General features: G+C 38.8%; 1 protein-coding gene across 1 annotated transcript in view; it reads right to left on the reverse strand.

Moving 5' to 3' along the window:
• The window catches only part of PDS5B (PDS5 cohesin associated factor B), an 890,287-nt gene extending 863,548 nt beyond the window's left edge, over window positions 1–26,739 (reverse strand). The window contains exon 1 of the mRNA XM_053708457.1: window positions 26,583–26,739. The gene's annotated coding sequence lies outside the window, so the exon portion shown is untranslated. The remainder of the gene's footprint in view (window positions 1–26,582) is intronic.
• Window positions 26,740–26,947: the final 208 nt, after the last annotated feature.

Consider the following 26,947-nt stretch of genomic DNA (forward strand, 5'->3'; position numbering starts at 1 on the left):
CAAAAAGTTGAAGCTGCAGCAACATCAGCCAAAGATATAGCAGGTCTAAGAAGATTACCTGAACACAGATAAGCTTTTCTTAGAAAGGATTAAATTTTCCTATCTAAAGGATCTTTAAACGAAGTACCATCTGACGTAGGAATAGTAGTACGTTTAGCAAGGCTAGAAATAGCCCCATCAACTTTAGGGATTTTGTCCCAAAATTCTAATCTGTCAGACGGCACAGGATAGAATTGCTTAAAACGTTTAGAAGGAGTAAATGAATTACCCAATTTATCCCATTCTCTGGAAATTACTTCAGAAATAGCATTAGGAACAGGAAAAACTTCTGGAATAACCACAGGAGATTTAAATACCTTCTCTAAACGTTTAGAATTAGTATCAAGAGGACCAGAATCCTCTATTTCTAAAGCAATTAGTACTTCTTTAAGTAAAGAACGAATAAATTCCATTTTAAATAAATATGAAGATTTATCAGCATCAATCTCTGAGACAGAATCCTCTGAACCAGAAGAGTCATCAGAATCAGAATGATGATGTTCATTTAAAAATTCATCTGTAGAGAGAGAAGTTTTAAAAGATTTTTTATGTTTACTAGGAGAAATAACAGACATAGCCTTCTTGATGGATTCAGAAACAAAATCTCTTATGTTATCAGGAACATTCTGCACCTTAGATGTTGAGGGAACTGCAACAGGCAATGGTACATTACTAAAGGAAATATTATCTGCTTTAACAAGTTTGTCATGACAATTAATACAAACAACAGCCGGAGGAATAGCTACCAAAAGTTTACAGCAGATACACTTAGCTTTGGTAGTTCCAGCACTAGACAGCGATTTTCCTGAAGTATCTTCTGACTCAGATGCAACGTGAGACATCTTGCAATATGTAAGAGAAAAAACAACATATAAAGCAAAATTGATCAAATTCCTTAAATGACAGTTTCAGGAATGGGAAAAAATGCCAACAAACAAGCTTCTAGTAACCAGAAGCAAAGAAAAAAATCAGACTGAAATAATGTGGAGACAAAAGCGACGCCCATATTTTTTGGCGCCAAATAATACGCCCACATTGTTTGGCGCCTAAATGCTTTTTGGCGCCAAAAATGACGCCACATCCGGAACGCCGACATTTTTGGCGCAAAAGGACGTCAAAAAATGACGCAACTTCCGGCGACACGTATGACGCCGGAAAATGAAAAGATTTTTTGCGCCAAAAAAGTCCGCGCCAAGAATGACGCAATAAAATGAAGCATTTTCAGCCCCCGCGAGCCTAACAGCCCACAGGGAAAAAAAGTCAAATTTTTAAGGTAAGAAAAAATGATTGATTCAAACGCATTATCCCAAATGTGAAACTGACTGTCTGAAAATAAGGAATGTTGAACATTCTGAGTCAAGGCAAATAAATGTTTGAATACATATATTTAGAACTTTATAAATAAAGTGCCCAACCATAGCTTAGAGTGTCACAGAAAATAAGATTTACTTACCCCAGGACACTCATCTACATGTTTGTAGAAAGCCAAACCAGTACTGAAACGAAAATCAGCAGAGGTAATGGTATATAAATAAGAGTATATCGTCGATCTGAAAAGGGAGGTAAGAGATGAATCTCTACGACCGATAACAGAGAACCTATGAAATAGACCCCGTAGAAGGAGATCACTGCATTCAAATAGGCAATACTCTCCTCACATCCCTCTGACATTCACTGCACGCTGAGAGGAAAACCGGGCTCCAACTTGCTGCGGAGCACATAACGTAGAATCTAGCACAAACTTACTTCACCACCTCCATAGGATGCAAAGTTTGTAAAACTGAATTGTGGGTGTGGTGAGGGGTGTATTTATAGGCATTTTGAGGTTTGGGAAACTTTGCCCCTCCTGGTAGGAATGTATATCCCATACGTCACTAGCTCATGGACTCTTGCTAATTACATGAAAGAAATCAATACACTCTCAGATTATCTTTTAACAGTTTATTAATCAGTTTCTCAACATTAATGCCAATGGAGTGTCCTCAGCAAATAGGGGGCGCAATAAAGGTAATATGCATCTATATAGAAATATGCACAAATAAAAAAACATAATTTATGCTTACCTGATAAATTCCTTTCTTCTGTTGTGTGATCAGTCCACGGGTCATCATTACTTCTGGGATATAACTCCTCCCCAACAGGAAATGCAAGAGGATTCACCCAGCAGAGCTGCATATAGCTCCCCCCCTCTACGTCAGTCCCAGTCATTCGACCAAGAATCAACGAGAAAGGAGTAACCAAGGGTGAAGTGGTGACTGGAGTATAATTTAAAAGATATTTACCTGCCTTAAAACAGGGCGGGCCGTGGACTGATCACACAACAGAAGAAAGGAATTTATCAGGTAAGCATAAATTATGTTTTCTTCTGTTATGTGTGATCAGTCCACGGGTCATCATTACTTCTGGGATACCAATACCAAAGCAAAAGTACACGGATGACGGGAGGGATAGGCAGGCTCATTATACAGAAGGAACCACTGCCTGAAGAACCTTTCTCCCAAAAATAGCCTCCGAAGAAGCAAAAGTGTCAAATTTGTAAAATTTGGAAAAAGTATGAAGCGAAGACCAAGTTGCAGCCTTGCAAATCTGTTCAACAGAGGCCTCATTCTTAAAGGCCCAAGTGGAAGCCACAGCTCTAGTGGAGTGAGCTGTAACTCTTTCAGGAGGCTGCTGTCCAGCAGTCTCATAGGCTAAACGTATTATGCTACGAAGCCAAAAAGAGAGAGAGGTAGCAGAAGCTTTTTGACCTCTCCTCTGTCCAGAGTAAACGACAAACAAGGAAGAAGTTTGGCGAAAATCTTTAGTTGCCTGCAAGTAGAACTTGAGGGCACGAACTACATCCAGATTGTGTAAAAGACGTTCCTTCTTTGAAGAAGGATTTGGACACAAGGATGGGACAACAATCTCTTGATTGATGTTCCTGTTAGTGACTACCTTAGGTAAGAACCCAGGTTTAGTACGCAGAACTACCTTGTCTGAGTGAAAAATCAGATAAGGGGAATCACAATGTAAGGCTGATAACTCAGAGACTCTTCGAGCCGAGGAAATAGCCATTAAAAACAGAACTTTCCAAGATAACATTTTTATATCAATGGAATGAAGGGGTTCAAACGGAACACCCTGTAAAACGTTAAGAACTAAGTTTAAACTCCATGGTGGAGCAACAGCTTTAAACACAGGCTTGATCCTAGCTAAAGCCTGACAAAAGGACTGGATGTCTGGATTTTCTGACAGCCGTCTGTGTAACAAGATGGACAGAGCTGAAATCTGTCCCTTTAATGAACTAGCTGATAAACCCTTTTCTAAACCTTCTTGTAGAAAAGACAATATCCTAGCGATCCTAACCTTACTCCAGGAGTAACCTTTGGATTCGCACCAGTATAGGTATTTCCGCCATATTTTATGGTAAATCCTTCTGGTAACAGGCTTCCTAGCCTGAATCAGAGTATCAATAACCGACTCAGAAAAACCACGTTTTGATAAAATCAAGCGTTCAATTTCCAAGCAGTCAGCTTCAGAGAAGTTAGATTTTGATGTTTGAATGGACCCTGTATCAGAAGGTCCTGTCTTAGAGGTAGAGACCAAGGCGGACAGGATGACATGTCCACTAGATCTGCATACCAAGTCCTGCGTGGCCAAGCAGGTGCTATTAGAATTACTGATGCTCTCTCCTGTTTGATTTTGGCAATCAATCGAGGAAGCAGCGGGAAGGGTGGAAACACATAAGCCATCCTGAAGTTCCAAGGTGCTGTCAAAGCATCTATCAGAACTGCTCCCGGATCCCTGGATCTGGACCCGTAACGAGGAAGTTTGGCGTTCTGGCGAGACGCCATGAGATCTATCTCTGGTTTGCCCCAACGTCGAAGTATTTGGGCAAAGACCTCCGGATGAAGTTCCCACTCCCCCGGATGAAGAGTCTGGCGACTCAAGAAATCCGCCTCCCAGTTCTCCACTCCTGGGATGTGGATTGCTGACAGGTGGCAAGAGTGAGACTCTGCCCAGCGAATTATCTTTGATACTTCCATCATTGCTAGGGAGCTTCTTGTCCCTCCCTGATGGTTGATGTAAGCTACAGTCGTGATGTTGTCCGACTGAAACCTGATGAACCCCCGAGTTATTAACTGGGGCCAAGCCAGAAGGGCATTGAGAACTGCTCTCAATTCCAGAATGTTTATTGGAAGGAGACTCTCCTCCTGATTCCATAGTCCCTGAGCCTTCAGAGAATTCCAGACAGCGCCCCAACCTAGTAGGCTGGCGTCTGTTGTTACAATTGTCCAGTCTGGCCTGCTGAATGGCATTCCCCTGGACAGGTGTGGCCGATGAAGCCACCATAGAAGAGAATTTCTGGTCTCTTGATTCAGATGCAGAGTAGGGGACAAATCTGAGTAATCCCCATTCCACTGACTTAGCATGCATAATTGCAGCGGTCTGAGGTGTAGGCGTGCAAAAGGTACTATGTCCATTGCCGCTACCATTAAGCCGATCACCTCCATGCATTGAGCTACTGACGGGTGTTGAATGGAATGAAGGACGCGGCATGCATTTTGAAGTTTTGTTAACCTGTCTTCTGTCAGGTAAATCTTCATTTCTACAGAATCTATAAGAGTCCCCAAGAATGGAACTCTTGTGAGAGGAAAGAGAGAACTCTTCTTTTCGTTCACTTTCCATCCATGCGACCTTAGAAATGCCAGAACTAACTCTGTATGAGACTTGGCAGTTTGAAAGCTTGAAGCTTGTATTAGAATGTCGTCTAGGTACGGAGCTACCGAAATCCCTCGCGGTCTTAGTACCGCTAGAAGGGCACCCAGAACCTTTGTGAAGATTCTTGGAGCCGTAGCCAATCCGAATGGAAGAGCTACAAACTGGTAGTGCCTGTCTAAGAAGGCAAACCTTAGATACCGGTGATGATCTTTGTGGATCGGTATGTGAAGGTAAGCATCCTTTAAATCCACTGTGGTCATGTACTGACCCTCTTGGATCATGGGTAAGATTGTCCGAATAGTTTCCATTTTGAACGATGGAACTCTTAGGAATTTGTTTAGAGTCTTTAAATCTAAGATTGGCCTGAAAGTTCCCTCTTTTTTGGGAACCACAAACAGGTTTGAGTAGAACCCTTGTCCTTGTTCCGACCACGGAACCGGATGGATCACTCCCATTGTTAACAGATCTTGTACGCAGCGTAGAAACGCTTCTTTCTTTATCTGGTTTGTTGACAACCTTGACAGATGAAATCTCCCTCTTGGGGGAGATAATTTGAAGTCTAGAAGGTATCCCTGAGATATGATCTCTAGTGCCCAGGGATCCTGAACATCTCTTGCCCAGGCCTGGGCGAAGAGAGAGAGTCTGCCCCCTACTAGATCCGGTCCCGGATCGGGGGCTCTCGGTTCATGCTGTCTTTGGGGCAGCAGCAGGTTTCCTGGCCTACTTGCTTTTGTTCCAGGACTGGTTAGGCTTCCAGCCTTGCCTGTAACGAGCAACAGCTCCTTCCTGTTTTGGTGCAGTGGAGGTTGATGCTGCTCCTGTTTTGAAATTCCGAAAGGGACGAAAATTAGACTGTCTAGCCTTAGCTTTGGCCTTGTCTTGAGGTAGGGCGTGGCCCTTACCTCCCGTAATGTCAGCGATAATTTCTTTCAAACCAGGCCCGAATAAGGACTGCCCCTTGAAAGGTATATTAAGTAATTTGGACTTAGAAGTAACATCAGCTGACCAGGATTTTAGCCACAGTGCCCTGCGTGCCTGTATGGCGAATCCTGAGTTCTTAGCCGTAAGTTTAGTTAAATGTACTACGGCCTCCGAAATGAAAGAATTAGCTAGTTTAAGGACTCTAAGCCTGTCCGTAATGTCGTCTAGCGTAGAGGAACTAAGGTTCTCTTCAAGCGACTCAATCCAAAATGCTGCCGCAGCCGTAATCGGCGCGATACATGCAAGGGGTTGTAATATAAAACCTTGTTGAACAAACATTTTCTTAAGGTAACCCTCTAATTTTTTATCCATTGGATCTGAGAAAGCACAGCTATCCTCCACCGGGATAGTGGTACGCTTAGCTAAAGTAGAAACTGCTCCCTCCACCTTGGGGACCGTTTGCCATAAGTCCCGAGTGGTGGCGTCTATTGGAAACATCTTTCTAAATATTGGAGGGGGTGAGAACGGCACACCGGGTCTATCCCACTCCTTAGTAACAATTTCAGTTAGTCTCTTAGGTATAGGAAAAACGTCAGTACTCGCCGGTACCGCAAAGTATTTATCCAACCTACACAGTTTCTCTGGTATTGCAACAGTGTTACAATCGTTGAGAGCTGCTAAGACCTCCCCTAGTAGTACACGGAGGTTCTCCAATTTAAATTTAAAATTTGAAATATCTGAGTCCAATCTGTTTGGATCAGAACCGTCACCCACAGAATGAAGCTCTCCGTCCTCATGCTCTGCGAGCTGTGACGCAGTATCAGACATGGCCCTAGCATTGTCAGCGCACTCTGTTCTCACCCCAGAGTGATCACGCTTGCCTCTTAGTTCAGGTAATTTAGACAAAACTTCAGTCATAACAGTAGCCATATCTTGTAATGTTATCTGTAATGGCCGCCCAGATGTACTAGGCGCCAAAATATCACGCACCTCCCGGGCGGGAGATGCAGGTACTGTCGCGTGAGGCGAGTTAGTCGGCATAACTCTCCCCTCGCTGTTTGGTGAAATTTGTTCACATTGTACAGATTGACTTTTATTTAAAGTAGCATCAATACAGTTAGTACATAAATTTCTATTGGGCTCCACCTTGGCATTGGAACAAATGACACAGATATCTTCCTCTGAGTCAGACATGTTTAACACACTAGCAAGAAAACTTACAACTTGGTTATAATCTTTTTTAGCAAAAAAACGCACTGTGCCTCAAAGAGGTACTAACGATTAAATGACAGTTGAAATAATGAACTGAAAAACAGTTATTGCATCAAACTTTAAAACAACACAACTTTTAGCAAAGGTTTGTTCCCATTAGTAAAAACAACACTAATTAAATTTGTACATAAGAAAACAAAACAACGTTTTTATATACACAGTCACTATAAGAATTCTCACAGCTCTGCTGAGAGAATTTACCTCCCTTCAAAGAAGTTTGAAGACCCCTGAGATCTGTCAGAGATGAACCGGATCATGCAGGAAATATAAAAGTAGCTGACTGGAATTTTTTTGATGCGTAGCAAAGAGCGCCAAAAACGGCCCCTCCCTCTCCCACACAGCAGTGAAGAGAAACGAAACTGTCACAAATAAAGCAAAAAACTGCCAAGTGGAAAATAATGCCCAAATATTTATTCACACAGTACCTCAGCAATGTAAACGATTCTACATTCCAGCAAAAACGTTTAACATGAGAATAGTTATTAAAAGGATTAGTGACCTTTAACACAGTAGTTCCGGTGAAATACCATCCCCAGAATACTGAAGTGTATACATACATGTCATTTTAACGGTATGGCAGGCTTTTCTCATCAATTCCATTCAGAAAATAAAAACTGCCACATACCTCAATGCAGATTCATCTGCCCGCTGTCCCCTGATCTGAAGCCTTTACCTCCCTCAGATGGTCGAGAACAGCAATATGATCTTAACGACTCCGGTTAAAATCATAGTAAAAAAATCTCTGTCAGATTCTTCCTCAAACTCTGCCAGAGAAGTAATAACACGCTCCGGTGCTATTTTAAAATAACAAACTTTTGATTGAAGTCATAAAAACTAAGTATAATCACCATAGTCCTCTCACACATCCTATCTAGTCGTTGGGTGCAAGAGAATGACTGGGACTGACGTAGAGGGGGGGAGCTATATGCAGCTCTGCTGGGTGAATCCTCTTGCATTTCCTGTTGGGGAGGAGTTATATCCCAGAAGTAATGATGACCCGTGGACTGATCACACATAACAGAAGAAAACAATTGTGGGACTGTCTCTTTAAAGTGACAAAACAAGTTGGGATAGAAACAAAATATATGTACTTAAATTACTTTACCTGCAAATGTACACTGCAGTGCCTCGTCATTAACCCTTTCTTTTAAGTTTCTGAATTGTAAAGCTCTAACTAACCACACAATTCTTTTTATGGCTGTATCTATGTTTATTGTTCTTTTGGTAAAATGCAAAATTGAATAGTGAGTATCTGCTGGAGCATGCCTAGAAGCTGTGAACTCAATTAAAATACAATGCCTGTGTCTAAACACTGATAAGAGGGGTGGAGTTAGCTGCTCCAGACAGCTTAGCTATGTAATTAATTTTGTTTATTTTTGAAAATTTTAAAATACTTGCCAGCAATATTTAAACAATTTTTTTAAGCAAACTATTTAAAATTAGCCATTTTAGGATATGCACAGATCTCAACCTGTTTATGGCACTTTAAGTCAAGTGTGTGGATGGATGATGAGGATTCCAAAGATTTCTCTTATCGAAAAAAGATCACAATGGCAGCTCTTCTGAAACAACTCCAAAATACTTCTCGTAATAAATCAGGCCTCTTCGGATAAATAGGCACAAGTTGTTGTTTTTCCAAGTGGTTAAAGGGACGGTATACACCAATTTTCATATAACTGCATGTAATAGACACTACTATAAAGAATAAGATGCACAGATAACGTTTTAAAAATATATAAAAATCCAGTATAAAACAGTTTAAAAACTTACTTAGAAGCTTCCCGTTTAGCTCTGTTTAAAAGGTTACTGGAAAACCCACTGCAAGTGGGAAATATCAGACACGCCCCCCCCCTCCCTTTGCATATGTAAAGACCCTTTACACAAATAGAAGCAAGCTGGAGTAGGTATATGTTGGTATTCTAAAACTTTGGGGCTTTGTTAGGAGTCTGAAAATCAGAGCAATGTTAATAAAAATAAGCAAAACTATCCATTTTTAAAAAAAAAAAAAAAAAAAAAAAAAAAAAACTACTTTATGGGCTATATAAATAGATCTACAAAACATTTATGCAAAGAAGAAAAAAAAAGTGTATAATGTCCCATTAAAGACTATTAAATCTTATCCTCTGTCAACTCAATTTACACTTACTTTTCCTTTTCATAAGTCCGATTTTTTTCTATTTTGGGTTTCAAGAGATGTTGCCACTTGCATGGGTGCTAAATTAGGATAAGAATACCTTGAGGGGGGAGATAATTCTGGGGGCAGCTCAGGGTTATGGAACACAGGTTTGTTTCCTTTTTGTTTGTTTTTTTCTCTCTACATGTAGTTTATGCAAGATTGATAATACTCAGAAGGGGGAATTTGGGAGAGGGGGGAAAAGAAGAAAGGAAGTTATGTTTAGCTCTATATTGTACAAATCTAATTTTGATATTAATGGATTAACAGACTTATCCTTGTTATATCATCTATATGCAATACCCAATTTGATTAATTACTTCTCTTGTATTATCTTGCTTTGGGTTTTTTTTTTTTTTTTTTTAAACATGTTGTTATTTATGATTTCACAATAAAAAATAAATTAAAAAAAAGTATATAAATATATAAAAATATTGGGTGTCTATATGCAAACTATGTCAACACATTTGAGAAAACACAGCAAATCATAAGAATAAATCCTGTAACACTAAACAGTCATATTCATGTATATCTGCAAGTGTGGTATACATAATACATTGCACTGCATGTGATGTGTTATATCAAATTAACAAGCCACAAACTGCACTTTCATTTGAAATTATACAGACACTCAATCAAAAATCCCTGAGAAACAAAATACCATACTCATGTTGGTCACCATTTCACCAAACACCTAAAAATCAAGATTCTCAGAGGCAACTTCAAATACACCATGCCCATGGTAAGAGACAATTGAAATGAAAATGATAATGCACTTTAACACGTTAGATACTGGACTAAATGCTGACTCTGGGTTTATGTCAAATTACCAAAAGTTTTTGAAATATACTTTAATATAGTCAATTAGATTGAATATTCCACACTATTTATACATAGGTACACGTCAACGCTTATGCTTTTACTATTATATTTTCTTTTTTTACTATTTTATATTCCCCCTGTACACATAATTACACATCTGTACACAACGTGAATCTAGGTAGATATATACTTTGTCAGTATATGCTCTGTATTATTGTAGCTCTGTTTATCTTACACTGGATATTGTCAGCCTCTGTACAACCTTCAACTCAATAGCCGCACCCCCCATGATTTTAGGACACCACTTCCGCTCCCTGCACTCAGATCTCGGTAACACGTTATCTCCTTATAAATTGACACTTACGTCAAAATTAAAAACTTTAATGATTCAGATAAAGCATACAATTTTTAAACAACTTTACAATTTACTTCCATTAACAAAAAGTGCACAGTCTTTTTACGTTTACACTTTGAGCCACCAGCTCCTAATGAGCATATGCAAGAATTCACAGAATATACGTATATGCATTTGTGATTGGCTGATGGGTGTCACATGATGCAGGAGGAATTAAAACGTACATAACTGATTATTTGTCAGAATAAAATCTACTACTCATTTGAAGTTCAGACTAGTGCTATTGCATTGTCTTATGCATATCTACTGTATTCACTAGTTCAGGGCATTTTACCCCTGGCTCCTAACTTTTTGGGTTATTCTCCATATGTCTATATACAAATCAAACTGTCTGGCTCCTAAAAATATACCTGGCTCCTAATTTTTAAACACATTTGTCAAGCACTGCACTAGTCCTTTAAAGGGACAGTATACTCAATTTCAACCGTCAAAATTACATGTGCAACATGTATTTAATCAAAGTTTCATACAACATTATCTTATCTATTTTCTCGTCAAATTTGTACCACTTGTGTATTCACTGTCCGCCTCCATGACCGCTGCTTTTTTTCCCCCTATATTTGAAGAATTTAGCAATCATCCTATAGTGTGGATATCTGTCAAGCTATGTACCTGCTATGCGAACGCGCGCACAACATAATCTGCTTCTGGTTTCCGCTATTCTTAGTTCTGCGCATGCCCAAAATAATACGTTCACGTCAATCGATCGATGCTTCCAAGATTGCATATACTAGAGAACGCTCCAAATGTATTCATTGCGCACTGGATTCTACTGAAGACGCATCAGTCTAATAATATATACGATCTGCTTCCTAAATATAAACAGCGCATGCGCAGTAGCATTATCTTAGAAAAAAAAAATATGGTATACACAGGAGCGTGAAAAAAATGTGCGTCACATGTGGGAAGTACAGAGTCGGTCTATACCGCCGACATTGGAGATGCCGTGGAGGGGTTGGAGAACGGACACAGAGTAACAGTTAGGCTGCAATAATTATTATTTAATAAAACATGTTATATTTTTTTTTCTTTCAAATGTAACAATGCAGTTAGAATGTAAGGATAGGACACGTTAGCGTTAGCTTTTACACCGTCTGAGTTTACTGACCCTTTAACCATCATGTGCTTCTAGACAATCTGTTAATTCCATTGAATTGGTCAGTATTGCTTCAGCCTTGAGAAAGCAAGGAATATCCTGAAAGCTTGTCTAGTTCTAAATACAGGTAGCCCTCAGTTTACGCCGGGGTTAGGTTCCAGAAGGAATGGTTGTAAATCGAAACCATTGTAAATTGAAACCCAGTTTATAATGTAAGTCAATGGGAAGTGAGGGAGGTTCCAGGCCCCTCTCAAAATTGTCATAAGTAACACCTTATACATTATTTTTAAAGCTTTGAAATGAAGACTTTAAATGCTAGACAGCATTATAAACCTAATAAAATAATCACACAACACAGAATATATCATTAAACTAAGTTAAAGGAACAAAAACATTTGCTAAAAAGCATTATAAACCATTACAAAATAATCACACAACACAGACATTTTTCTGCAAACAGTTCTTTCTATGCATTTCAATTTGGACTGATTTATAGACAGGAAGATCTTGTTCCTTTGAAATCTGCTCAATAGCTCAGGTCTGGTTAAACTGATTAATTTCAGCTTGCTTGGCTTTGCTGCAACACAAGCGGACAGCTGGCTATTTTAATAAATGCACTGCTTCTCAATGCTTTTCAATAGCAGTCACATGACTGGAAAAAAACTGAATTTATGCTTACCTGATAAATTACTTTCTCTTGCGGTGTATCCAGTCCACGGATTCATCCTTTACTTGTGGGATATTCTCATTCCCTACAGGAAGTGGCAAAGAGAGCACACAGCAGAGCTGTCCATATAGCTCCCCCTCTAGCTCCACCCCCCAGTCATTCGACCAAAGGTTAGGAAGAAAAAGGAGAAACCATAGGGTGCAGTGGTGACTGTAGTTTAAACAAAAAAAAATTTACCCGACTTAAATGCCAGGGCGGGCCGCGGACTGGATACACCGCAAGAGAAAGTAATTTATCAGGTAAGCATCAATTCTGTTTTCTCTTGCAAGGTGTATCCAGTCCACGGATTCATCCTTTACTTGTGGGATACCAATACCAAAGCTTTAGGACACGGATGAAGGGAGGGAACAAGACAGGTACCTTAAACGGAAGGCACCACTGCTTGCAAAACCTCTCTCCCAAAAATAGTCTTCGAAGAAGAAAAAGTATGGAATTTGTAAAATTTGGCAAAAGTATGCAGTTTAGAGCAAGTCGCTGCCTTACAAATCTGTTCAACAGAAGCCTTATTCTTGAAAGCCCATGTGGAAGCCACTGCTCTGGTAGAAAGAGCAGTAATTCTTTCAGGAGGCTGCAGGCCAGCAGTCTCATAGGCCAAACGTATGATGCTTTTCAGCCAAAAGGAAAGAGAGGTAGCAGTCGCTTTCTGACGTCTCCTCTTACCAGAATAGATAACAAACAAGGAAGATGTTTGTCCGAAATCCTTAGTTGCTTATAAATAGAACTTTAAAGCACGAACTACATCAAGATTGTGTAAAAGACGTTCCTTCTTCGAAGAAGGATTAGGACACAGAGAAGAAACAACTATTTCCTGGTTAATATTCTTGTGAGAAACAACTTTAGGAAGAAAACCAGGCTTGGTACGCAAAACTACCTTATCTGCATGGAACACCAGGTAAGGTGAATCACACTGTAAGGCAGATAATTCTGAAACTCTTTGAGCAGAAGAGATAGCTACCAAAAACAAAACTTTCCAAGATAACAACTTAATATCTATGGAATGTAAAGGTTCAAACGGAACCCCTTGAAGAACTGAAAGAACTAGATTTAGACTCCATGGCGGAGCCACAGGTTTATAGACAGGCTTGATTCTGACTAAAGCCTGAGCAAACGCTTGAACGTCTGGTACCTCTGCCAGACGCTTGTGTAAAAGGATAGACAGAGCAGATATTTGTCCTTTTAAAGGAACTAGCTGACAAACCTTTCTCCAATCCTTCTTGGAGAAAGGACAATATCCTGGGAATCCTAATCTTACTCCATGAGTAACCCTTTGATTCACACCAACAAAGATATTTCCACCATATCTTATGGTAGATTTTGAAAAAAATGTTACTGTGCCTTTAAGAAATAAAAAGAGCACACAATTTTACAAAACAGTGAAAAATGCACCAATCCTTTTGAAATTTTCACAGTATGTACCTAAGGCTTTAATATGATTGCACAGCAAGTTTCAGAACGATTAACCCCTTAATGCCCAAACCGGAGCAGCCTAAAGCCAACAACCGGTTAATTAACTACAGCACCTTGCCACAGCTTACTGCTGTGGCCCTACCTGCCCTTAGGGATCAGTTTTGGGGAAATAAAGCTTCTTCTAGGCCCTCAATCAGCAGCTGGACCCTCCATGTGAAGCAGCAAGAGACAGTCTCTCAATTCTAAGTGCGCATCTGAGGCGCGAAATTAGGCCCCTCCCACTCCGGAGTTGTGAGGCCTACAAAAATCACTTCTAAGTGACTAAATTTATGCCATGTGGAAAATAACCCCAGTAAAACACTCCAAAGTGCTTAAAAAGGTGTCGCCAACGAGTATTTCTTAAATAATCGATTGCCCTGCATTAGTGTCAACCAGCCTATTTAGCCCTGTCACGTAAGCATTCAATTCTATACTAAGTCTCAGAACATAGCTTACCCTCCCCACATGGGGATCTTGTCAGTCTTCTAGCATTATCTCAGTCTTGTCTAGAAATAAATGACTGAACATACCTCATTGCAGTCAAGCCTGCAAACTGTTCCCCCCAACTGAAGTTTTCTGGTACTCCTCAGTCCTGTGTGGGAACAGCAGTGGATTTTAGTTACAACATGCTAAAATCATTTTCCTCTCAGCAGAATTCTTCATCACTTTTCTGCTAGAGAGTAAATAGTACAAACCGGTACCATTTAAAAATAACAAACTCTTGATTGAAGATATAAAACTACAATTCTAACACCACATTCACTTTACACTCCCGTAGAGAGACCCTAGTGCTTAGAGCCGGCAAAGAGAATGACTGGGGGTGGCTCTTTGCCACTTCCTGTAGGAAATGAGAATATCCCACAAGGATGAATCCGTGGACTGGATACACCTAGCAAGAGAAAAGCTTGTTATTCTGAAACTGTGTAAATTGAACCGTTGTAAAACGAGGGCCACCTGTATACAGTTTAGTCTTTTAAAAAAAAGTATCATTGCTCAATGCAATACTCCTGTTATTTTGGCATCTAAATCACAGCTAATTGAATCAATCACACACTCTCTATAATATTTATATACACATTTTTCTGCACATACTGCAGTTTTTTACAAGAAAGGACAAACACACAAAAAAGCAATGCAATAGAACTTTAAATTTGAATTTGTTAGAAATTATTCTACTGCTCATTTCAAACTTAACCCACATTTCCCTTACCCTGTATCATGTGACAGCCATCAACCAATCATAAAAGGCATATATGTATATACTGTGTACTTCTGCATGTGCTCAGTAGGAGCTGGAGGCACAGAAAGTGTTCATATAAAAAGAATATACAAGTTTTGATTAAAGTTTTTGTTTGTTTTTTGTTTGTTTTTTAAATGGAATGCTTTATCTAAATCACACAAAAAAACTCATTTTGGCTTTAGTGGCTGTATAATAAGAACATTGAGTGTCCCTTTAAAGAGACTGTATACTGTAAAAAAAATCCCTTAATGTATTTTCAATGACCTGTTATACCAGCTGCAGGGTATAAAATGTATGAGAAGTTGCATTTTCAGGTTTATTTGTGGATATGAAATGGCTGGTATTGTGAATTTAAACTACAACCTATTAACATGGGTTGAGCTGCCAAGTAATATCAGATCTCATTATGTTATAACACTTGATACCTTATCTTATATTTGTTTGTAAACTTTAACGCAATACATAGAGAGAACAATGGAAAATTAACATTTTATTACTTAATGGGACAGTCTGGTCAAAATTAAACTTTCATGATTCAGATAGGGCATGCAATTTTAAACAACTTTCCAATTTACTTTTATCGGCAAATTTGCTTTGTTCTCTTGGTATTGTTTGTTGAAAGCAAAAGGTAGGCTTATATGCTAATTTGAAGGCCAGTTTTGCATAACAGTGTTATATTAATATACGTTTTACCACTGTGATTACCTTATATCTAAGCCTCTGCAGAATGCCCACTTCAGTTCTTTTGAAAGACTTGCATTTTAGCCAAGCAGCGCTGACTCAAATATCTCCACGGGAGTGAGCACGTTATCTATAACACACATGAACTAGCACCGTTTAGCTGTGAAAACTGTCAAAATGCACTGAGATAAGGGGCCGTCTTCAAGGGCTTAATAAATTAGCATATGAGCCTACCTAGGTTTAGCCTTGAACAAAAAATACAAAGAGTACAAAGCAAATTTGATAAAAGTAAATTGTAAAATTGCATATTTGAATCATGAACGTTTAATTTTGACTAGATTGTCCCTTTTAAACTGCTATATTAGACCCAGTTATGTCCATTTACAATAGTGGTACAGTGTAGGTAGGTCTGTACAATATGTTCTACTTAAAGGGCCACTAAACCCAAAATCTTTTTTTCATGATTCAGATAGAGAATACAAATGTAAACAACATTACAATTTACTTCGATTATTTATTTTGCATCATTTTTTAGATATCCTTAGTTGAAGAAAAAGCAATGCACATGGGTGAGCCAATCACACGAGGCTTCTATGTGCAACAACCAATCAGCAGCTACTGAGCATATCTAGATATGCTTTTCAGCAAAGAATATCAAGAGGATAAAACAAATTAGATAATAGAAGTAAATTAGAAAGATGTTTAAAATTGCATTCTCTTTCTAAATCATGAAAGAAAAAATGTGGGTTTAATGTCCCTTTAAACACCACTGACCATGGCCTGTAATGAACTTGAGAGGTTTTTGATTTAATATCTCTTTAAAAGCTACGCAAAGTAAACAAAATACATGAAATCATGACAGCATATGTAAACTGCCCATATGTACCAAACATTTTGTAATAAGTCTTTTGCAAGGGAAAGTTAAATAGTTTAATTGTGAAAGGCACCAAAGAAGGACCAGTAAACACAGCAGATTTGCATAATCAACAAATGCAAGATAACAAGACAATACAATAGCATTTACTCTGAATTTCAAATGAGTAGTAGATTTTTTTCTAACAAATTTTAAAGTTAAGTATATTTCCACCCCACCTGTACCATGTGATATCAATCAATCAAACACAAATGCATATACGTATAGTCTGAATTCTTGCACATGCTCAGTAGGAGCTGGTGACTCAAAAAGTGTAAATAAAAAAAGACTCTGCACATTTTTTTTAATGGAAGTTAAATGTTAAGTTGTTTAAAATTACATGCTGTATTTGAATCATAAAAATTTAATTTGACCTGAGAGTCCCTTTAAATGGACACAAAGCCCAATTATTTTCTTTCATGATTCGGATGCAGCGTCTTAAAACATTTTCACTTGGAACACCTTTTAACATTGGAAAATACTTTCACGACCCCAGTTATTATAATATAGTCCAAAACAAAACAAACAAACAGACAGACAGGTATACAGTTTTGTTTTTGTATATAACACACAAGTGAGGGGATTAGTGAAAATAAGGTGATTCAAATTGCTGAACAAAAGTTACTCACTTATACAAATGCACACTCACTCCTAGGCTTATAAAACACACTCACAACACACAGAGCCAGGGTGCCCCATGACATTAATACAAAGAATGTGATGTGCATTAAATGGACAGTCTACTTGAAAATTTTGGTTCATGCATAGCTCCACAGGAGTGAGCAGGTTATCTATATGGCACACAAACTAGCACTGTCTGGCTGTGAAAATCTAATGAAATGCACTGAGAAGATGTGGCCTGGAACAGCTTAGAAATAGGCAGAGATTTAGAGATTACAAAAGTATAATAACAATTTTGTTTGTAGAAAGATGGAGAATGGGTAGGAAATGGGTTAAACAAAAAAAAAGTAGACTGTCCCTTTAATCTTCCTTTATGAACAAAGGTGAATCCATAAGGAACTGAGCATGGCTTTTATAGGATAGTTTGGTGAATATTTTACATATCCAAACACCAGAAACGTTTGCAATCATCTCAGGTGCAACATGTGAACGCAATATGCACAGACAATTCCGGGGACAAACTATTTATGAAAGTAACTTTTTTGTAGACTGTTCCTTTAAGCCAAACAAAACATACATTTGAAGAACAACTAGAGGTCAACAGCAACCTCCTATTTTGCTTTACACCAAACTACTTCACTGCTGTTTGGTTAGTAACTGCAACTTTAGCCTAGGATTGTACCAGGGACCACTCCTGCTCTCCTGTCTGTGTACTGTAAAATTTCAAATCTTTGGGGACCCCCAAACATTTTTAAGCAGTCCCTAGTTTAAGAAGCAGACACACAGCATACAATTTTAAACAAATTTCCTATTAACTTAAAGGGTCAGTCTAGTCAGAATAAAACTTTTATGATTCAGATAGGGCATGCAATTGTAAACAACTTTCCAATTTACTTCTATTAACTTATTTGCTCAATTCTTTAGATATCCTTTGTTGAAGAAATAGCAATGCACATGTGTGAGCCAATCACACAAGGCCTTTAATGTGCAGCAACCAATCAGCAGCTACTGAGCATATCTAGATATGCTTTTCAGCAAGTGATATCGAGAATGAAGCAAATTAGATAATAGAAGTAAATTAGGAAGTGGTTTAAAATGACATGCCCTTTCTAAATCACAAAAGAAAAAATTGGGTTTCATGTCCCTTTAATTTGTTTCAGATCTTTTGTTGAATGCGCAGCAAATGCACTACTGGGAGCTAGCTGAACACATCAGGTGAGCATGACAAGAGACATATGTGCAGCCTCCAACCAGCAGCTTGCTCCAAGTAGTGGATTACTGCTTCTGGGCCTACCTATGCATGCTTTTTCAAGAACCGATAATAGAACAAAGCAAATTAGATATAAATTAAAAAGTTGCTTAAAATTCCATGCTCTATCATGAAAGTTTAATTTTTACTTTACTGTCCCTTAGTCATAAAATGGATATTGCCACAAAAAAATAATTACACCACCAAAATAATAGGACAAACATAAGAATCCTAGATAAATGGAGTTACAAGTACACTGGACCCCATTAATATCCACCAGAAAGCGTATGCAATATAAAAACCCTGCAGATAGCCATTGGAGGCAATTTCAAAAACCATGTGTTAACTCACTCACTACAAGGTTTTCAAAATGCATGTGTGGCACTGTAACACCAATATAAATCACATGGAGACACTGACAGCTATTTACAGCGGTAAACATTTTTCCAGCAGCTTTCAGAAGGATTTCTGGATTTTTTTTTAATTATACAACCTTCAAGTTCTTTTGCCCTACTATGGGGCTGTTTGCACATAACTTTTTAAATGCATATTCATTTAGCATAAACACCATAGTTTATTAGTTTGTTAAAAGAGAAGTGATAAATTATAACGTTCTGTTTCTTTATTTCAAAATATATGTTCATGTGCTGAATAAAAGCAACATTTTCTGTATGACGCGTCCCTTTAAAGGGACAGTATACACTTTTCATATAACTGCATGTAATAGACACTACTATAAAGAATAAGATGCACAGATACCGATATAAAAATCCAGTATAAAACTGTTTAAAAACTTACTTAGCGCTCAGTTTAGCTCTGTTGAAAAGGTAGCTGGAAAGCCCACTGCAAGTGGGAAATAAGACCCTCCCCCTTCTTTTGCATATGAAAAGACCCTTTACACAAACAGCAGCAAGCTGGAGAAGGTGGCTGACGGTAGTCACATAAAACTTTGGGGCTTGGTAAGAAGTCTGAAAATCAGAGCAATGTTATTTAAAAATAAGCAAAACTATACATTTTTAAAAAAGAAAAACCTTATGGGCTATATAAATAGATCATCTACAAAACATTTATGCAAAGAAAAATTGTGTATAACGTCCCTTTAAGCCAATGAGCAGCAGGGCACCGTTGTAGAAAATTAAGTACGGTTAGTCTCATTAATAAAACGCTTTTACTCAACCATTTAACCAAGGCCCCTTTAACCCCTTTGTGACCAGACCACTTTTCCATTTGTTGACCGTTTGGGACCAGGGCTATTTTTACATTTCTGCTGTGTTTAGCTGTAATTTTACTTCTACTCATTTACTGTACTCACACATTATATACCATTTTCCAAAGTATTGATCTAGACCCATTTTGGTATATTTCATGCCACCATTTCACCCCCAAAAGCGATCAAATGAAAAAAAATCGTTCACTTTTCCACAAACGTTAGGTTTCTCACTGAAATATTTTACAAACAGCTTGTGCAATTATAGCACAAATGGTTGTAAATGCTTCGCTGGGATCCCCTTATTCAGAAATAGAAGACATATATGGCTTTGGCAATGCTTTTTTAGTAATTAGAAGCCCGCTAAATGCCGCTGCACACCACACTTGTATTATGCCCAGCAGTGAAGGGGTTAATTAGGGAGCTTGTAGGGTTAATTTTAGCTTTAGTGTAGAGATCAGCCTCCCACCTGACACATCCCACCCCCTGATCCCTCCCTGACCCCTCCCTCAAACAGCTCTCTTCCCTCCCTAACCTCACAATTGTCATCAAGGCATTTATTTTATTTTTTATATTCAGTCTGCAGTGATGGATCCCCCCCTTAGCCCCCAACCTCCCTGATCCCCCCGCATACTTCTCTCTAACCCTCCTCCCTCTACATATTTGCCGCCATCTTGGGTAATGCCAAAAATAGTTGTTTTTTTTTGGGGGGGGGTTATGTGAAAAAACCTCCCTTGCAAAAACATTTACTCCCCCCCCCTCCCTCCCATACATTTTTTAAACAGTTAGGTAAATGTGGCGCACGTGCGCGCCCCCCACCCAGCCGGATGTGAGTTGAGATTAGGATCCGGAACCAACGATGGGCCGCCCACCCGCCTCCCTGTTACAGCTCTCACCCACCAACGATCTGCACCATTGATAGCCGATGCAGAGAGGGCCACAGAGTGGCCCTCTCTGCGTCAGTGGGTAAAAAAGGGGATTGCAGTGATGCCTCAATATCGAGGCATCACTACAATACCCTGGAAGTGGCTAAAATCGATCATGATCGCTTCCAGCGCTTCAAACCCCAGAGGACGTGTCAGGCACGTTCTTGGTCGTTAACTGACATCCAAATGAGGACGTGCCTGACATGTCCTTGGTCGCTAAGGGGTTATGTTACATTTTTTTTCTTAAATCACTTTTGAAACTATGAAACTTTTACTGAAACACAATAACAAGAGCATTTATTTAGAATTAGAAAGACTTATTTGGAATTTTAAAAAAAAATGTTAATTAAAAAACTGCACAATATAATTAAATTATTGAAAGCAATTAAGTTATGAAATGATATGGTTACGTAAAAATACATTAAAATGTATAATCAATAAAACAGCTACCATTTACCTTTAACACTTATCTTTTGCTTCTTAAAGGGTCATTAGTGTGAAAATCACGTTAATTGTTAGAAAAAAATATTTTTAGACTAGCAACCATTTAAAGGGACAGTTCACTTTAAATTTTTCCCTGAATGTGTTTCCATGACTTGTTATACCAGCTGCAGAGTATAAAATGTATGAGAGATTGCTCATTTGTGCTTCTTTTTGCAAAAGAAATAGCAGGATTTGCTTTTTGAAACCACAGTCGATCAAAATAGGCTTGGCTTGCTAACAAATCAGATCTGGTGATCTTATCGCTGAAATGCTTCTCTTTCTTATCTCTGTACAATACTTAGAAAGAACAATTGAATATGAGCATATTAGAGCTTTATCTCTTCCACCTCCCACTGTGAGTGCAATTTCTTCTGCTGGCTATTTTTACATAGTTCCTCAATAGCCTATACCTAGGTATATAGAAACTTTCAGTATAGGTACGGATACTACAGGCTAACTCAGCTATTTCAAATGCCAACATAAAGGCTAAGGAGATATTTAGTAACCTATTTAATACACTCCAGCAGGTCAAATTGATTATTGGGAACAAATTAATAGAGAGAAAGTTATGTGGTAAACTGTCCCTTTAATGCAGGGGTTGATAACATTTAACAGCCAGCCATACATTTAGGTGCCAGTTGTATTTGTATATAGATATATGAAGACTTTGCCAAAAAGTTAGAATTGAGGTGTAAACTTATAGGAGCCAGTGGCTCCCTAGCTGATGGGTTTGCTACACACACGTCACTCAAGACCTTCAGAGCATGTCATTTTTCAAATGTAATGGCCCTTTAAAGGTTATAAAAATAAAAAGGCCTTTAAAAGACAGCATAACTTATTTTTAGTCTGTTTATTGTATGTTTAACTATATGTACAGTATCCCACAAGAGAACACCCCTCACATTTTTGTAAATATTTTATTATATATTTTAATGTGACAACACTTAAAGGGACACTGTACCCAATTTTTTTTCTTTTGTAATTCAGAAAGAGCATGCAATTTTAAGCAACTTTCTAATTTACTCCTATTATCAATTTTTCTTCGTTCTCTTGCTATCATTATTTGAAAAAGAAGGCATCTAAGCTTTTTTTTGGTTTCAGTACTCTGGACAGCACTTTTTTATTGGTGGATGAATTTATCCACCAATCAGCAAGGACAACCCAGGTTGTTCACCAAAAATGGGCCGGCATCTAAACTTACATTCTTGCATTTCAAATAAAGATACCAATAGAATGAAGAAAATTTGATAATAGGAGTAAATTAGAAAGTTGCTTAAAATTTCATGCTCAATCTGAATCACGAAAGAAAAAATTTGGGTACAGTGTCCCTTTAAGAAATGAAACTTTGTTACAATGTAAAGTAGTGAGTGCACAGCCTGCATAAAAGTGTAAATTTGCTGTCCCCTTAAAATAACTCCACACACAGCCATTAATGTCTAAACCTAGAAATTGGCGGTATTCCTTGAGTTAAAACATAACTTAACTAAATTGGTTAAAAAAAGTAAGTACTCCAACACACCATTCATACTATTAAAATGTCTAAACTCTGTGTTTAAGAGAAATTACAAATTGAGAAGATGTAAACAGTTTTTATTCTGTGAAGGATTTTCAATGAGATTCACTTAAATACTCGCAGGAGTACATCTACCAGTGAACTATATACTGGCCACCACAGTGATGAACTTAACTGGGTTTTACCTATCATTATATATTCACTAGTTACCTACCGATCTTTGACCCCCCTCCTATTCCGTATTTCATACACAGATAGTCTAGCAATATTCATGAATCCCCAATACCCTGGTATTTAACCCTTACATATACGTGTGGGGAATTCGATTTCACATATCTAGACCATGCACATGGATGATTAAGTGTATGATCGTGCTAACATAGAACTAGAAGTCAGTTTATTTATACTCAAAGTCCAACTGAATAGTATTACATTATATTGGATTACAGAAGAAGTTGTTTATCATTGTGGACAAGGCCACCGATATTGGACCAATAACATCTTCTCAATTTGTAATTTCTCTTAAACACAGAGTTTAGACATTTTAATAGTATGAATGGTGTGTTGGAGTACTTACTTGTTTAACCAATTTAATTAAAAGTTATGTTTTAACTCAAGGAATATGGCCAATTTCTAAGTCTGGGCATTAGAGTGCTATATGCATACTTTCTTTTGGATAACTCTTATCCACTAATTTCAGTTTCATATTTATTTATGCAGAGCACCAACCCACAAAACAAGTAATAGACGAACACTATTACACACTAAACTAGTAAAGTGTGTCCATACTATTATACTATTAGTGGGGATTGCCTATATAGTGCCATTGTTATTTCTCCAATTTCCATTAATGTCTAAACCATCGGCAACAAAAGTGAGTACACCCCTAAGTGGAAATGTCCAAATTGGGCCCAATTAGCCATTTTCCCTCCCCGATGTCATGTGACTCAGTATTTCAAGGTCTTAGGTGTGAATGGGGAGCAGGTGTGTTAAATTTGGTGTTATTGCTCTCACACTGGAAGTTCAACATGGCACCTCATGGCAAAGAACTCTCTAAGAATCTGAAAAAAGAATTTTTGCTCTACATAAAGATGGCCTAGGCTATAAGAAGATTGCCAAGACCCTGAAACTGAGCTGCAGCGCGGTGGGCAAGACCATACAGCTGTTTCACAACACAGGTTCCACTCAGAACAGGCCTCGCCATGGTCGACTAAAGGAGTTGAGTGCACATGCTCAGCGTCATATCCAGAGGTTGTCTTTGGGAAATAGACGTATGAGTGCTGCCAGCATTGCTGCAGAGGATGAAGGGGTGGGGGGTCAGCCTGTCAGTGCTCAGACCATATGCCGCACACTGCATCAAATTGCTCTGCATGGCTGTCGTCCCAGAAGAAAGCCTCTTCTAAAGATGATGCACAAGAAATCCTGCAAACAGTTTTCTGAAGACGAGCAAACTAAGGACATGGATTAATGAAACCATGTCCTGTGGTCCGATGAGACAAAGATAAACTTATTTGGTTCAGATGGTGTCAAGCCTGTGTGGCAGCAACCAGGCGAGGAGTACAAAGACAAGTGTGTCTTGCCTACAGTCAAGCGTGGTGGGAGTGTCATGGTCTGGGCCTGCATGATTGCTGTCGGCACTGTGGAGCTACAGTTCATTGAGGGAACCATGAATGCCAACATGTACTGTGACATATTAAAGCAGAGCATGATCCCCTCCCTTTGAAGACTGGGCCGCAGGGCAGTATTCCAACATACTAACGACCCCAAACACACCTCTAAGACGACCACTGCCTTGCTAAAGAAGATGAGGGTAAAGGTGATGGACTGGCTAAGCATGTCTCCAGACCTAAACCCTATTGAGCTTCTATGGGGCATCCTCAAACAGAAGGTGGGGGAGGGCAAGGTCTCTAACATTCACCAGCTCCGTGATGTCATCATGGAGGAGTGGAAGAGGACTCCAGTGGCAACCTGTGAAGCTCTGGTGAACTCTATGCCCAAGAGGGTTAAAGGGATAGGAAAGTCAAAATTAAAACTTGCATGATTCACAGAGCATGTTGTTATTTTAAGACACTTTTAAATTCAATTCTATTTTCAAATGTGCTTCGTTCTTAGTATCCCTTGTTAAAAAAATTAATATGCACCTATCCTACACTAGTGGGAGCTGCTGCTAATTAGTGCCTGCACACATTTGTCTCTTGTGATTGGATAACTAGATGTGTTCTAGCTGCCAGTAGTGCATGGCTGTCCCTTTAGCAATGGATAACAAGAGACTGAAGCAAATTTGATAATAAAAGTAAATTGCAAATGTGTTTAAAATTCTATGTTTTATCTGAATCATAGTTTACTATCCCTTTAAGGCAGTATTGGAAAAAAAAAAATGGTGGCCACACAAAATAGACACTTTGGGCCCAATTTGGACCTTTCCACTTAGGGGTGTACTCACTTTTGTTGCCAACGGTTTAGACATTAAAGGGACACTGAACCCAAATTTATTATTTTGTGATTCAGAAAGAGCATGCAATTTTAAGCAACTTTCTAATTTACTCCTATTATCAATTTTTCTTTGTTCACTTGCTATCTTTATTTGAAAAAGAAGGCATCTAAGCTTCTTTTTTGGTTCAGTACTCTGGACAGTGCTTTTTTATTGGTAGATGAATTTATCCACCAATCAGCAAGAAAAACCCAGGTTATTCACCAAAAATGGGCCGGCATCTAAACTTGCATTTCAAATAAAGATACCAAGAGAATAAAGAAAATTTGATAATAGGAGTAAATTAGAAAGTTGCTTAAAATTGCATGCTCTATCTGAATCACGAAAGAAAAAATTTGTGTTCAGTGTCCCTTTAATGGCTGTGTCGAGTTATTTTGAGGGGACAGCAATTTGACACTGTTATACAGGCTGTACACTCACTACTTTACATTGTAGCAAAGTGTCATTTCTTCAGTGTTGTCACATAAAAAGATAATAAAATATTTACAAAAATGTGAGGGGTGTACTCACTTTTGTGGGATATTGTATGTCTTAATGTATATTTAGAAATGTTTACTGAATTGTAGTGGTTTAAAAATATGAATGGCTTTAAAAATTATAGCAAAATCACTTTAGATGCCATACAATGTTTTTGCACTGGAATCCTAACATATTGGCACAGTGACAGTACATTATTTCTGCCTTGTAATAGCACATCTGCCTTGTAAACAACACAAAAAAATATTGCAAACTGTTCTGGGTAACCATAACTAACAAGTCCCACCTAATGTATATTTTATTTTTCATGGCTGTAAAGGAATCTCCCTCTATACCTGCATATACAAGTGCAGCCGTTTCCTATGAGTTACAGAATAACAGTGCATGACATCCCCTTCTGGAGAAAAAACGAAATTGCATTTCTTCTTGACTGATAATACAGTACATAAGCAATGAGTTAATGAAAATAAGGCAAAAACATACATGCCAGTTATAAGTAACTGATACATATTCATCACGATCACCATAGAAAAGAAGATCATGTCTATATGGTGCAGGAATGTATGATAGCAAAGCACAAGGAGGTAGTATACTGATTACACTGGAATCTCAGGTACCCCCAACTTAACCCTGTGGTTGACAAAGTGCTGAAATCAACAACCCTAGCAGACAAGTGTTTAAGAGCACAGGGCAACAACAAAAACGTTTAAACACACAAATAAATCTACAATTGATGATCTGTAACAGAGAGGTTAACAACTCGATCCTAAGTTTCACCTTTATGTATTACTAAAGCACAGATAATGGGGGTTTACGACATCAAGTACATAAATCTACACCGTCTATAGTATCAGAATATCATGTGGCAGCGGTGACAGATACAAGAGATCAGGGTAAATCAAGACAGTTCTGGCACCTCAAGTCGAGGGCGATGCTACCAGTTATGTGATGGCCACACCGGGAAGTAATAGCCGGCGGGCAAGATTCTTAGAAACATGCTCATGGCACAGGCAGGAGGAATATACCAGGCCCACGGTTATCTGTGACTCAGAAACACTACACAGACCACACCGGGCCGCTCCCCGTTGCCTCGGCACACAGTGCAGCACCGGCAGAGGTTTTTTTCATGGCGCCAGAGGCCGCTGTTTCTGGGTATAAGGGGTTCTTACCTTCCCCCACTCTGAAATTTTGAGCTCGGTGTTCTCCCTCCCCTCCAACTCTAATCCACAGCACTCGTCTCCGTCCCGGTAATTCCGCTCTGTACAATCACCTTCCCCTAGCTTCAAAATGGCGCCAATCAATTTGTCTCCGGCGGCTCCAATTGAAGCGACGGTGTAAAAGGAGCACTGGCTACTGCACTGAGTTAGGGAATAGCGACACCAAGCGGCACATGTGAGAACTGCACTACACCGCCTCCTCTGGACGTCATCACCAGTGCTTGTCGGCATCTGAAGTAACGGTTTGGGTTTACTACCCACCTTTGGTGTGCGTTCTCTGGCATCTAAGCTGTTAACTGATTAGAGAAGTCTGGTTT

This window comes from Bombina bombina, chromosome 3 (genome assembly GCF_027579735.1).
Source record: "Bombina bombina isolate aBomBom1 chromosome 3, aBomBom1.pri, whole genome shotgun sequence".
NCBI classification, from domain to species: domain Eukaryota; kingdom Metazoa; phylum Chordata; class Amphibia; order Anura; family Bombinatoridae; genus Bombina; species Bombina bombina.